Here is a 13871-nt window from a genome sequence, read left to right as displayed (position 1 = left end):
AACAGTTTATGAATAATATCAGTAGTTCTTCAGAGTCAGAATCTGATGAAGAGGATACACAAGAAGATCAGAGGACTGCAGTTCTTCAAAGACAACCTGAAATCTACTTTGTCAATACTGATGGGATAGCGTTTTCCCTCTTTCGTTGTCTTCTCACTAGTAAAAAGAGAGAGATGTCAAGTGAAGAGGAAGTGATTCAACAGGCAATAGCAGTGCATTATAAGTGTTATTGGTCCATCTTGATGATTGGAGGGGGACATTTTGCAGGAGCTGTCATCAAAGGTGAAGAGATTTTAGCTCATAAAACTTTCCATAGCTATACTGTTAGATCTAAACAAGGAGGATCACAAAGGAGCAAAGATAATAAGAATGGTAATACTCATTGTAATTCTGCTGGGTCATCTCTTAGAAGACATAATGAGCAGTCCTTCGAGCAGCATGTACAAGAAGTACTTCAATCATGGCAAGGACATTTGAACCAGAGCCACATTATTATGCTTCGAGCAACAAATACAAATAAAAAGGTGATTTTTGGTGGACCAGACCCTCCACTTAAGGCTGATGATTTACGGATTAGAACCATTCCATTCAGCACAGAGAAACCAACTTTTAAGGAGGTGCGGAGAGTGCATACAGTGTTGTCAGAGATCACAGTTCATGGAACAGAAGATGACCTCCAGTTAGAAATAGCAAGTAGAGAGAAAAGCCTCCCTGGAAAAAATGTCTTGAAACTATCATCTCCAAAAAAGAAAATAAACGAAGTTAAGGAAAAGAAAGTTATCAGACATCAAGAATCTTTTACCTTAAATGGAAGTGATGATTCGTCTCTCAGTGAAGACGCTGAGTATGGACTCTGTGTGAGCACAAACAAGTTCAGCCCCTTGCAATTGGAAGAAATGGATTGTTATATTCCCAAAAACAAATCCAAAAGAAGACCTCATAAGAACAAAAGACAATTACCTAAGGAGAATTCTAAAGCTCACAAGTCTCTGCCAGAAGTGAGGAATTTACTTTACACAGCATGCAGGTCAGGAGATATAAATACTTTGAAGGCTATTATCACGTATGCACATGATTCAGAAGGTGACCAATTTGAAGGTATTTTGAGTCATGAAGTGAGAGAGTCAATCAAGGCATGTCAAGAAGCTGTCATTCCCCGATCTTTTACTTTTGGGAAAGATGAACTTTCTCTTCTTCATATTGCTGCCACAGCCTGTCAGAAAGACGTTATCTGGTATCTAATGGAAAATGATTGTGACCCAAGTATTAAAAGCAACAAGGGAGAGCTGCCATACAAGATGACAACAAATAAGCAAATACGCAACACCTTCAGACGTTTTATGAGTACATACCCAAGTAAATATGACTACAAGGAGGCAGGGATATTGAGTGCTCTGTCTGAGGAACAAGAAAAGGAACAAGCAGCTCGGAAGGCAGAAAAGAAACGTGTACAGAGAAAGGTTAAGCGGGAAAAGGAAAAGGAAACAAAGAAAATTGAGGAAGAAAGAAAAACGGAATTAGCACAAAGAAATACTTTCTTATCAATGACTGATAGAGAAAAGAGGGCACTTGCAGCAGAACGACGACTTGCAGGACAGCAAGAGAGCCAGCAAAAAGCAGCAGACAGGAGTCAATGCATTTCCCAACAGAGGTGTTTCCAGTGATGAATTCCACTACCTAGATTACATTTTTTGCTCAGTGTCCTTTGTGAAGGAGTATAAAAGCAAAAATAAGTCAAACTGAAGGAAGTAAATTATTGTCTGTATGACTTCAAGCTAGCAGAAAACTCAGGAATTACCTCATCTGCTTGAATTCCTACTGACTAAGCCCAGGGGTACTCAAACTGGGGTTCGCGAACCCCCAGGGGTTCACACGAAGTTTTGTAGGGGTACTTAGATGGCTGAGGAAAAACGTCATTTTAAATAGTGGTAGTTGTGGATTATGAAATTCCGTGCTAGCAGTGTGTGTTCCTTCAATCTCACTGTTCTACGCTGGTTTCTAAATTAACACTGTTGATTACCAATAGTTGAATCGGGTGTGTGTGTGTGTGTGTGTGTGTGATGTTTCTTCTCAATAAAGTAATTAACATTTGAATAATTTTGTAATATCCTTTGCAGAATTATTGTACTTTTATGAGTTAATCAATAAATTACCATTCTCTTCATTGTCAGATTATTGGGGGTTCGGGAAGATGATCTTATAACTCAGGCGGGAATTAACGAGAAAAAGTTTGAGAACCCCTGTACTAAGGGATGCCCATGAACAATCTTATTCCTTTGGCCCACTCTCCTGATGCTGAGTTATTGCTACTTTGTCATGTAAACAATGTGAATTAAATATTTACACCAGTCAATTTTTTTATTTCTATCTAATGTGTCATATACTGCAATAAACATAAAAAAGGTGTTGTGTTTTTGTTAATTGTATATGTATAGCGCTATATACATACAGATATAAGATAAAGTGTAGTGTTCTATTTAAATTCAAATTACTGTATTCCAAAGGTAGGAGAAATAGTATAAGGTAAGCAGAGTAAGCTTCCCGTATTTAGTTTATTAGAGACCGCTTTGATTTTGTTGTTAATTTGTATTTTCTCTTTGCCGTTTTTATTGCTAAAGGAGGAGCGAAATGGCTTGTGAAGGTTGCGTGAACCTAGAAGTCCGTCTCAAGATGTGTGAGGAGGAAATTCGTCTTCACAGGAGTGCGCTCCGTGAGAAGTGTGAACCCTCCCCACAACCCAAAGAGCGTTCCACCTCTTTCACTTCTGCCACTGCCGTGAGCGAGTGGCGATCCGTGGGGTCCCGTTTGTCAAGCTAACATTCATTAGACAGGTGTCATTTGGAGAAACCGCTAGCTCTAGCCAATGGTTTTGCTCTACTGGAAAATGAGGTGGCTGAAAATCAGAAGTTCTTGGTGGTGGGGGACTCCATGGTGCGAGGCTATGACGACATCCTGCAGCGGAAGACTAAGCGACGTTGCAAGCTTGTATGTCAACCGGGCCGTGGGATCGCCGATTGTACCCAGTCCATCAGGGAGCAAGGACGGAAGAACACGGTTACGATTGTTCATACGGGAAGTAACGATGTAGGTAGGGTGAGATCAGAGGAACTTGTTCGGAATTACAAGGTCCTCCTTCAGGAGATGAAGGAACGTGGGAGCCGTCACGTAGTCTGTGGGATCCTCCCGAGAATCTACGCAGGCTCGTGTTGGAACAGTAGAGCCATAGGGATCAATGATAGGATATCGCAGTTGTGCACACAATTGGGATACCACTTTCTTGATCCTTGGTATCTCTTTTCTAGGCGCCATGACCTTTACGCTTCTGATGGGATCCACCTTACCCGCAGAGGCAAAGATGTTCTTACAAACCTCATTGTGGGAGTTTGTAATGAATTAGCTCCTTTTTTAGGGTAGAAGCCCAAAGGGAAGGGGAAATAGAATGTACTTGGGAAAACAGAGTAGAGTATAGCATTAATGTAGAACAATGTGCCAGTATATGACAAAATATAATTTTAGGATATAATGTCGGTAGAGGACGAAAGGTTACATTAGGATGTAATGTCAAAGGACAATATGTCGCGATGGGATGTAATTACAGTGGAGGACAAAATATCACGATGGAAAGAAATGATAGTGGAGGACAAAAGATCACGATAGAATGTAATGATAATGGAGGAAAAAATATCACGGTAGGATATAATGTCAGTGGAGGACAAAATATAATTTTAGGAAGGGATACCGGACAGAATGTCAATGAAGGCCAAAATATCATGATGGGATGTAATGACAGTGGAAGACAAAAGATCACGATAGGATGTAATTATAGTGGAGGAAAAAATACCACTGGAGGACAAAATATAATTTTAGGAAGGGATGCCGGACATAATGTCAATGAACGACGGGAGGCTGCCGTGAATCACGGTGACGTAGGGGGACAAAATGTACAAAAGAGATCGGATGACCGTGATCGACCAGATGTCCGTGATAGGGGAAATGTTAATTTTGATGGGAGAAATGTTAATGAGGCATTGAATGTCAATGAAGGACCAAATAATAGTATTGAGCAATGTATAAATAAAAACAAAATGATAATGTAAGGCATGATATTGAAACTCAAAACGTGTCAAAAAGAAATAATCACGAGTTTCTTAAAACCATGTACTTTAATGCTCGTAGTATTAGGAACAAATTTCAAGAAATACAGGCGTATGTCAAAAGCGAAAATCTCGATATGATAGGAATAACTGAGACATGGTTAAATGGTAAAGAGTTCGAATCTAAATTTAATATTGCGGGATTTAAACCACAAGAAAGGTAGGGGTGTTCTGTTGTACGTTAAAAACAATGTTCATGCTTGTGTCTTAGAGAAAGTGAAACAGGATGCATATGATAGTTTGTGGGTAAAGTTAACCCAAACAAATGGACAAAAAACGAATGTAGGTGTAATATACAGGCCAAAGACATTATCATTAGCAGACGACAAACTGTTATTTCAAGAACTGTCTAGTTTCTGCAACCGGGATTTATTGATAATGGGTGATTACAATTTTGCTGACATTGATTGGATGACCCTTGAACATGGCCATATAGGTAGTCGCTTGATTGATTTTCTTGGTGACAATTACTTAGTTCAGCATGTAAAAAAGCCTACAACACATGGAAACTTACTCGATCTATTGATCACTAGCCGCGAAAGCATGATAACTGATGTAAAAGTCGGTGAAACTATTGCAAGTAGCAATCACAAATTAGATTCAAACTGCTAAAACATTTTAGAATAGATACTTGTGTATCTAAAATAAACAATTTCAGCAAAGCTCATTTTATAGGACTACGTCAGGAGCTTGAGCTTACAGATTGGGAGGCAAAATTAAGCAAAAGACCTGTAGATCAGATGTGGGAAATATTTCAAAATATGCTCACTAAGATGATTTATACTTGCATTCCTTTTAAGGACAGACATCCCCCAAATCAGGCTCGCCCAAAGTGGCTCGACAAAGATACTGAAAAAAGTATTGCTAAAAAGAGACAGGCTTATAAGAAATATAAGTGCTCGGGTGCATCTAATGACTATGAAAGTTATGTATCAATACAGAGAGATTTAAAAAAGACAATGAAAAAAAGAAAACGACAATACGAAATGAACATCGCTGATAAATCCAAAGAGAATCACAAAGAATTCTATAGTTACATTAGAGATAAAAAGGTTGTTAGGAATCACATTGGTCCACTATTATCTACTGACGGTCAGCTTGAATATTCAAATGAAGGAATGTGTAATATTTTAAACAATTATTTTAGCTCGGTATTTGTAAACAAAACACCTCAAAGTGAGCTCCAAACTGAAACCTGTGAAAAGTCTAGGGTAAACTTACTCACTACGGTAAATATAACAAAAGAAAAAAATTAGAGGGTGACGGTTGGCATCCAAGAATCTTAAAGGAAATGAAAAATGAGATTGTTGATCCATTAGAAATTATTTTCAAGAAATCCATCATATCCGGAGATGTCCCAAGAGAATGGAAGCTAGCTAACGTTACTCCCATATTCAAAAAAGGTGACAAAAAGAAGCCAAATAACTATAGGCCTATAAGTTTGACTTCAATCGTAGGAAAAATAATGGAAACTATCACCAGAGATGCTATCGAACATCATTTAGAAAATAACCGTTTGATAAATGATAGCCCGCATGGTTTCAGACGGAAACGTTCTTACGTGACTAACTTACTCGAATTCTACAACACAGTTATCTCGAATTATGACAAAAGAAACATTGATATATCTAGACTTTGCACTAGCTTTTGATACCGTCCCACACGAAAGACTACTTACTAAATTAGCTTTACACGGAATAAGTGGTAGCCTATTAGGTTGGACTAGTAATTGGTTGAATGGTCGAAAACAGAGAGTTGTTTTAAATGGAAAAACTTCTAGATGTAAAAATGTTACAAGTGGAGTTCCTCAGGGTTCCGTTCTTGGGCCACTTCTATTCATAGTATATATAAATGATATAGACCATGGACTAAAATCTACTGTTTCCAAATTTGCTGATGATACAAAACTATGCGGAATGGCAAATGATCACTTAAACCAATTAGATATTCAAGAATATTTAGATAAATTACAGCAATTGTCTGAAAAGTGGCTAATGAAATTTAACACAAGTAAATGCAAGGTAATGCACATAGGTAAAAATAACAGTAAGTACGATTACAAGTTATTTGGAAATTCGTTAACAAAAGTGGATAGTGAAAAAGATCTCGGCGTAATTATCAGTAACGACCTCAAATCATCCAAGCAGTGTATTTCAGCCTCTGAGAAAGCAAATAAGAGTCTAGGACTGATTGCGCGATCTTTTGATTTCAAAACTCCATCACTCATTAACATACATATACATACATATACCAAGGTTTTTTCCACCTTACAAGGGGGGTAGCAAAAAAGAAAAAGGCACAAAATCACTCCCACGCATTCCACCCCTGAATACACTCCACACCCCTCCACCCTCCCTCTTATCTTAGCACCTCCTGAATGACGGGTCATCCCTGCACCTTGTCCACTGCCCTGGGTCAGAAGCAGTGTCGCAAGACACAGCACATCCACAGCAAGGCCGCTTCATTAAATCGGCGACCCCCCCCTCTCCGTCCCCCATTGCATAAAATGAGAGGACGGGGAGAAATCCCTTCGGGCTTCGTCAAATTTTGCTCACACATACTACCTCACCCCCCATCCACCCGCCCATTCCACCTCATGCTATCACAACATCATCCATATACAACCATTCTCCATTCACCCCTGTCTTCTGTCCTCTCCCGTCCTTCCTCAACAGACATTCCCCTCTTCCCCAAAGCCCCCTTCACCCCATCCATCCACCTCATCCTAGGACGTCCCCTCATGTTCACTCCCTCCACATCTGCCTTCCACACCTCTTTTACTAGTCTTTCTTCACTCATTCTTTCCATGTGTCCAAACCATCCTAATATTCTTTCATCTACCCTATCTCCCAGCTCCTTTTCCACCCCTGTTCTCCTCCTCACCTCCTCATTTCTCACTCTATCAGCCTAGTAACCTCCATCATACTTCTCAGACACCTCATCTCAAACATATTCAAACTCCTTCTCTCTTCCTCTCTCATGTTCCGCGTTTCAGCCTCATACAGTGCTGTTGGCATAATGACTCCTTCATACAATCTTAGCATACATTCCCAAATGTCTATTATTACACTTTTTAATCCACCAAGGCATTTACTCGCTTCTCTCAATCTACATTCTACCTCCACTTTCACTCCACCTTTCCCTGCCACATTTGCAACCACTTATCTAAAACTAACCACTTCCTCCAGTTGCTCTCCCTTAATGTTCACTTCCAGTCTACTGCCACTTTCACCCCTTGTAAAGCTCATCACCTTACTTTTACCCACATTTATCTTTAGCTTTCTTCTATCACATACTCTCCCAAACTCTGCCACCAACTTCCTCAATCCCTCCTCCGATCCTGCCACAAGCGCAGTGTCGTCCGCAAACAACAGCAGGCTCACCTCCCACTTTTCTTCATTTTCTTTAACCATCTCCAATCCCTGACCCACTACCCTTGCATTTACCTCTTGCACCACCCCATCCATGTACAAGTTGAACAGCCAGGGCGACATAACACATCCTTGACGAAGTCCCACCTTTACCTCGAACCACTCACTCGCTCCATTTCCAATCCTGACACAAGCTCTACCATTATAAAAACTCTTGACACCTCCCAGAAGCTTTCCTCCTATCCCGTATATCTGCATAACCTCCCACTCATTAACAAGCTATATAAATCCACATTTGGAATATGCTGTTTCCGTATGGTCACCGAATCTCATTAAAGACATTGACAGACTGGAAAAAGTACAACGGCGAGCCACAAAACTGATTCCAAATATCAAAAATAAATCATACGAAAATCGACTAAAACATATGAATCTGTTTTCCCTAAAAAAGCGTAGACTCAGAGGTGACTTGATACAGGTCTTTAAAATTTTAAAGGGAATTGACAACAGCAAAAGTGACCAAATTTTCACATTGAATGAGAATCAGACAAGAAACAATTATCTCAAACTCTCCGGAAATAGATTAAATTTGGAAGTAGGTAGAAACAACTTTGCCAACCGTGTAGTTAATGAATGGAATAAACTTCCTGCACAGGTAGTGCAATGTAGTTCAGTTCGAAGCTTTAAGAATCATTTAGATAAACACCTAAGCAAGATGCTGTAATGATTATAATTTATTTTATATTATTTGTTTTTGTTTTGTTATCATTTGTCTGTCTGATTTTCATTTATTATTTGTTATATGTCAATTTATTATTATTTACTATTTACCTGTTTGTTTATTATCTAACTATACCTATGCATTTATTTATGTATTTTATTTGTTATTTACATTATTATAGTTTTTATTTATTATTTTATTATTATTATGCTTTTTTTCGCATCCGACCTAGATATGGACCAAAAGGTCTCTAGCGTATCAGGACAATTTCCCCCGGACGACAATTGCCCCCCGTAATCAATTGCCCCCTGGGACAATTGCCCCCTAGGACAATTGCCCTCTAGGACAATTTCCCCCGTTGTCAATTGCCCCCTGGGACAATTGCCCCCTAGGTCATTTACCCCCGGAAGACAATTTCCCCCATTGACAATTTAACTAAACTTGTAAACAGTATAAAAGAACTATCGATGGGCAAAATTTTCTTCTTTATGGTTCTGATAAGTCTGTTGGTGAGCGCAGGCCAAGAATTTTGATATTCGGAACGTATAAAAATGTAGAAATTTTATCCTGTATACTATCCATGCCTTGCAAGATAGTCGCACACTACCTCTGATTTATCCTCTCCTCCCCGATAAAAGCCAAGCCACATATATAACTTTTTTACAAGAGCTGAAGAAATTAAATCCTAATTTATCTCCAGTCAGCATAATGGTCGACTTTGAGAGAACCATGATCAATAGTTTGCATGCTGTGTTTAACCGTACAAAAATAAAAGGCTGTTTTTTCCACTTTTGCCAAAACATTTACAGAAAGGTACAAGCTTCAGGCATGCAGCAAACCTATCTAAATGACCAGGAGTTTACTCTTAGCATGAGGATGCTCGCAGCATTAGCTTTTGTGCCGACTGCTGAAATTGAAGAAACGTTTGATAAACTGCTGGGAATTATGGCTCCGGACAGTCAGCCAATACTTGATTATTTCGAAGACACTTATATTGGACGACCTTGTAGGAGGAGAGGGCGACGAGAACTAATGTTCGACATGGCTCTGTGGGGCATGTACAACAGAGCGAAGGAAGAGCTTCCAAGAACAAACAATTCAGTCGAGGGATGGCATAGGAGTTTTCTTGCCAGTACTGGTTGCTGCCATCCCAGTATTTGGATTTTTATTTCAAAACTCCAGAAAGAGCAGTCACTTCAAGAGTTTAGTATCAGTCAGAGTGCAGCCGGCATTGCAAATGAAGGATCACGGAAAAGGTATAAAGATTGCTCCCAGCGAATAGTCGGTTTAGTGAACGATTACAACAACAGAGAGATTTTTGATTACTTAAGAGGAATTGCGTATAATCTAAGTTTTTAAACAAAACTAAGCTTATTTTCATTCTTTGCAACTAAATGCATTTTTACTCTTTGACTTTATAAATAAAGTTTTGAACAAAATTAACTTTGTATTTGTATTTATTTAAATTGTCCACGGGGGAAATTGCAGCTAAAAGTATTTTCACTCTTTGACTTTATAAATAAAGTTTTGGGTAAAATTAACAGGGTACAGTCTGCGTTGAGTCACAGTATCTTGTTTGGTTGAATTGTCAACGGGGGAAATTGTCTTCCGGGGGTAAATGTCCTAGGGGGCAATTGTCCCAGGGGGCAATTGACAACGGGGGAAATTGTCCTAGAGGGCAATTGTCCCAGAGGGCAATTGATTACGGGGGGCAATTGTCCTCCGGGGGAAATTGTGCTCCGGGGGAAATTGTCCTGAAACCCTCTTGTCGGCATGCTCCGCCTTTGTAATCCTTTGTAGTCTCTTATATGTGGGGTGACGTGTTTGAATGTGTTTGATGAGATCTTGAATTTCTGGTGTGAAATTTGGTTTTGTGATTTTCTGTTGCCTCAGGAGATATATTTTTGTTTGCGTTTTATATGGTTGTGTTGAAGGTGTGCACAGTAATGTCTATGTCTGTGATTGATGTTTTGCTTATTGTCTCGAAATCTTGTTCTGCATCTCCAGTGAAAGCTTCTCAGTTTGCTTTTTCTTTTGTAATTAATGCATGTGTTTCTGTGGCCAACTGGGATATATCGTTTTTTAGTGGTGATAATGATTGTAAGGTGGTCGAATCCAAGGACTCTGACCACTTTCCAAGATGAGGGGATTAAACATGAGAACAGGTGATGTCAGGAGAGGAAGAGGTGTAGAGGACTTGATGGTGATATGTATGTGATTATGGATGTTGTTCATGGTGGTTAGTTAGTGTGTCAAGATGTGCCTGCAGATCAAATTCTATGTTCGTGTCGGAGTTGTTGACATACCAGGCCGACAGCTTGGCTTTGATGCCACCACCCGTGGGGATGGTGGTGAGTTGGTCGAGGTTAGGCCTGAAGTTGCTGGGAACTGTTGGGGATGATTGCGGGGAGATGTAAATGTCAACTATTGTGATTGTGGGTTTGTTACCTGTTCAGATTTGGATTGATTGGATTTCGGTTGTGTTGTCGGTGCGAGGGAGGAGGGATTTAATAGTGGTACTTGTGTACACAAAACAGATGGATTGGTGGACCAGGGTGACGAGGTGATGGGTTTGGAGCATGTCGGACACGTGTAATTTGTGGTGGGTGCAGTGTTGCACCCTACCTCTCCAGCTAATAGAAGAAGAAGAATGATCGCCGGAGAATCACCTCTTGGTATAAAAAAAAAAAAAAAAATCTGAAAGTCTTTGGGTAAGGTTTGTGGTATTTTCCCCCGGGTAACCGAAGGTGCTCCAAGGGATTCGTGCCTTTTGAAAGGGTGGCAAGGCCTTCTTGTCACGGTTTACCGGTCACAAGAATAAGATCATCTTCACAGAGTCGGTCCTGTTCTCAACTGATTGCTGTCCCGTGGCTCTCGGCGGGAGAATATTTATTGAGTATGACACCATGTAGCGAAGGGTTTTATACGGCCTCGACCCACTCAGCAACGGGTCTCCCTCTCAGATGTGTTAACTTGAACAAAATCTTTTTATTACATCATTTCTTGGGAGAGGCGACTGCAAATCCTTCACTACAGTCCTGCCCTCAGTTGGGAATATATTTCTTGTCTGTGTTTTGTGTGTGTTGAAGGTGTGCACAGTAGTGTCTATGTCTGTGATTGATGTTCTGCTCAGTGTCTCGAAGTCTGGCCGTTAGCTATAACGAAATCTGTAAAAAAAAAATTGTCTTCGGATCGAAGTGGTTAATTCGTGCACACGAAAAAGTCGAGAAGCGTTAACCATAACAAAATCAATAAGAGGTACCAAAGCAGTGAAGGGGTTTCTTAAGAAAATCCTGACCCGTTCAGAAAGGGATTATATCCTCAACATAGAAATAATACAGAACTAAATCAATATAAAAAGAAAAAAATAGCCTTACATTGAGTGGAAGAAACTGTAAGAACTGTTATTATAGCGAAGTAGTCAAAAATATGTAAGACGTCTCATTTATAAGATTAAGTACAAATAAATTTCATTAAACCGAATAAGATTGTCTGGTGGAAGACGGAACATCATTAGAGTAGACGTTGAGACTTCAAGGATTAATTGCGTGAGTTGCATAATGGATAACAATTCGTCATTTCAGACTCCGCCCTCTTCTGACGACGGAGACACAAAGGCCTTCCATTCACCATTCAATGCCTTACGGGAAAAGATATTGCCACTGTCCTTGGATTTTGTTTACATATACATGCCTACATACATGCATGCATACATACATACATAAATACATACATGCATATATACATACATACATACATACATACATACATGCATACATGCATACATTCAAACATACAACATACATGCATACATACATACATACATACATACATACATACATACACACATGCATACAAACATACATACATATATACATACATACATACATACATACATATATACATACATACATACATACATACATACATACATACATACACACATACATACATACATGCGTACACACAAACACGGAGGCTAGGGCATTGGAAGGGCGGGAGAACTCAAGGCATTGAGAAAGACTTTGGTAGGTTTGAGGCTAATTGTGATGAGTAGCACAAGTACTATTGTTCCCTTAATCAAAAGAAGCACCGTCGAATTATCAGTGAAACCCCGACCCTGACCTTCAAACAACACAATACAGTGATCAAACCATACATTTATCCCAACGACCTTTAGCCTTTAATTTATCAATGATTTCTTTGGTGTCCTTGAGCCTTCCCTCCCTCCCTCTTCCGGTGTTGTAGCCTAGCTGGACGTCGAATCCTTATTTTTAGATGTATCAACTGATGAACCCATGAATCTTATCTGTCTAAAGGTTTACCATTCCCCTGGAGATCCAGCACTTACCATTCTTAATGACATTTTGTGTAAACTTCTGCAGATCTGAACTAAAGAAGCCCAATTTCACGGGCCCTACTAGAAAATGCGAGTGCAGGTCAATGGTGTCGGGATAGGGTCCACACTGAGACTACTTTTCGCCTATCATTATATGGGTTCGTTCTAGTGGAAAATCTTTAAGGAATACACTGAGCTGCAGCCGCCAACCTATGCACGGTACATAGATAACGTATTCTTATTGTGAAAATCTGAACCTATTACCCCAACTTGTCCAGCTTTTCCAAGTCAATTCCTCTCTTAACTTTATATTTCAAGCAGAGAATAATCACATATTCCCCTCCCTAGATGTTTACGTCAGTGTCCTCATTTTTCATGAATGCCCTTCCATTAATATCCAACTAATGCTTACTACAACGCTGACAGGCAACAGAAGGCCTCACCCCAAAACGAATACAAAAAACAACACAAGACCAACTTCACCTGACCATCCAGACCTACCATAACACGGTTTACCATACCACACCATGACTCACAATCTTACAGTCCCCACTGTGTACGAAGTCATCTTAAGTGCCCTATCCCATTGTATCATTCATGTGTATGTACCCAGTTGTCTCCCATATTTATAATTGAGGGGCTGACCTGGGGATTACAGTTGTCGAAGGCCTGGTAGCCAGCGTATGGCTCCTGAAACCGGACTGGAAGTCTTCTGTCGGAGAGGTAGTCTGGTACCAGACTAGAAACTTGCCTCATAGACCTACGTTGACAGTAGAGTCGATGATGGCCAACACCAAGACCTTCTCTAGGTCCAGGAATACATCAGTGACTACAGTCATCATGCAAGTCTGAGCCAAGACCACCAGACAAAGCTTCCTCAAGCTCATGACTTATGCCTTCTGTGACCAGGACATCTAATGTCAACGTTTACATGACCTTACGGATTGTCTCTCGAATAACAGACTTCGGCAGCGAGTTCTCGAGCATCTCCCGCCATGTCGCAAACAGCTGACTCCTGGCAGTCAACGTCCTGAAGTCCCTGACCTTCAGGCGGTAATGAGAACTCCGAGACTTCCGGCCCTGTTGATGCTCTTCATGATAACATGGAGGCAGCGTTCTCCTCACGAGTCTCCTCCTACACCCACCCCTTGTGTTAACACACTTGTGGCCACCTAGGAGAAAAACTTTTGGCAATACCTTAGCCCTTAAAAAAAATGTAAATCCCCACCCGTCAGGATGACCATTTATGGTGAAAAGATATCTCGGAAGATGAAAACTAAGTTTTT

The sequence above is a fragment of the Oratosquilla oratoria genome, chromosome 1 (assembly GCF_046742065.1).
Source record: "Oratosquilla oratoria isolate Oo_2021 chromosome 1, ASM4674206v1, whole genome shotgun sequence".
Taxonomy (NCBI): domain Eukaryota; kingdom Metazoa; phylum Arthropoda; class Malacostraca; order Stomatopoda; family Squillidae; genus Oratosquilla; species Oratosquilla oratoria.
The sequence above is the reverse complement of the archived record's forward strand: the minus strand, read 5'-3'. Positions refer to the sequence as shown.